Source organism: Phalaenopsis equestris, unplaced genomic scaffold (genome assembly GCF_001263595.1).
Source record: "Phalaenopsis equestris unplaced genomic scaffold, ASM126359v1 Scaffold000167, whole genome shotgun sequence".
Lineage (NCBI taxonomy): Eukaryota > Viridiplantae > Streptophyta > Magnoliopsida > Asparagales > Orchidaceae > Phalaenopsis > Phalaenopsis equestris.
The window spans coordinates 416,011-418,269 of NW_018164609.1; positions in this window are offsets into that span (position 1 = coordinate 416,011).

The window sequence follows — 2,259 nt, forward strand, 5'->3', positions numbered from 1 at the left end:
ACGTTCAACCCTCTGTCTGGAGTGCCACGATATTATAGAAGAGTAAAGCACTTCTTCTTCTTTTTTAATTATTTTTTTGGGTAATTTATTTATTTATTTTTTATATTTTCTCTTTATCTAAGAGCATACGTACATCGGATTTTAATTATATATATATACAGACTAACACAAATAGATTCTCTCCAAAATTAAAAAAAAAAATAAAGAAATTAGATCTTGAAACCGCACTCGAAATCATAGAAAAAATTATTAATTCTTAAAAAAGAGGGGAAAAAATATTTTTTTTTACATGTCTACCACTCAAAATATTAAATATAATATTTTAACCCTCAAATTTTAAATATAATATTTTAATTATTTTGCCATTACAATCACCCACCTAAACTTTTTTATTCTTAAAGAGCATTATATGGCTTCTATTTTATTGCTAAAAATGAAAATACAAAAGAAGGAAGGAACCTACCAACATAAATCCCTATACAACTCACACAAGAAAAAAAAAAAAAAAAAGGTTCCTTCCAAAAGAAAGAAAAATACAACTCACACAGCTAACACTAGAAAAAAACAGAAAAACAACCAACAATCAACAATTAAGATCCTTCAAAGCCAAAACCAAAAGCTCATCTGGAATCCTCATACTGATAAAAGCATGATTAGATCTCAAACCGGCTTTAGCAACCTAGTGAGCAGCCTGATTACTATTCCTCTTGATATGAGACCAAATAATATTCAAATCCTTAGAAAGGTCATTAATTCTCCTAATTTGAAGAAGAATGCTCCAATGAGTATCCAATTTAAATTTGCAATATCTCCATAACATAAGAGAATCAACTTCAAAAACAAGATTAATCCAACCCAATTTCCTGGCAACCAAAAGACCAAAAACAACAGTATCTGCTTCTGCCGTTAAAGCTAAAATAGGAACAACTTTAGCAAAAAACCAACAAACAATAGAATCAATAAAGTCAAGCTAAACACCACCAACGCTAGCAGTATCATGTTTCCAGCAATCATCCGTATTGATTTTAAAAGATGGCATAGCAGGCTTACGCCAAAGAACTCGAGAGCAGGAAGGAGATAAAGAATAGTATTACTTGAATTGCATCCTTTAACTCCTTTAGAATTCAAACTATTACTCAAGAAATTAATTATCCTACTCAAGGTACTAAAGATATTAGGAGAAACATCCTTATGCTTAACATTGTTCCTGGTAAGCCAAATAAACCACAAGACTACCGCAGGCGCCATTCTAAAGAATATATTTCCCAATTTACACCAGGCATAAAAAATATGATTGAGAGAATTATAAGCATGCAAAGCTCCAATATTAAGAAGTTTAAGAGAGATATGATTCCAGGTAGCAATAGTGAACGTACAATTACCAAAAGAATGAAGGATACTCTCATCCTCCCTTTGACAAAGCAGGCAACGAGAAGGAATCCTCAATCCTTTTAACTTAAGTATATCATCTATGGGAACAATGTAATGAAGCACTCTCCAAATGAAGAAAGAAATTGAAAGTTTTAACCATGGATTCCAAATCCATTTAATATCCATCCCCTGAAAAGTCTGAAAAGAATTAGCAAAGTTTTTAGAGCAAGAGTCACCAACCTTGCCTTCAACCATAGGACCATCCTGCTTATTATTGAAAATAGGAATAGAAGAAATGAATTTAGCATCATTAACATTAAGCATTTGAAGCAGCACATCCTCCTTCCAGCAATTATTCTCCTAAACTTATTAATGAATGTTTTGAATGAAAATTTTAGATAGTTTAAATATTTAATTTAAAATTTGGACAATAAAAATATTATATTTAATATTTTAAGTAGTTGATATGTAAAAATAAATAAATAATTATTTTTATCAAAACCACGGTATGATACTTGATTTCTTAGCATGATTTTTGTAAGTTCGACATGGAATAACACACAATTCATATGTCTCTAGCTAGGGGTGTAAACGGTCCGAACACGAGCCGAACAGAGCTTTTGTTCGTGTTCGGCTAGTTTGAAATTAGTTTGTTTGAAATAAGCTCGTGTTCGAAATTGTTCGTGAAGTCACTGTTCGTGTTCGTTTCTTAACGAATGAGCCGAGCACGAGCTGTTCGCGAACGACGAGCCAGTTTGACATCCATAATATTAATATATATAAATAATATTAATATATATTATTTATATATTAACATTTGTTCGTGTTCGGTTCGTTTGAAATTTAGTTTGTTTGAAATAAGCTCGTGTTTGAAATTGTTCGTGAAGT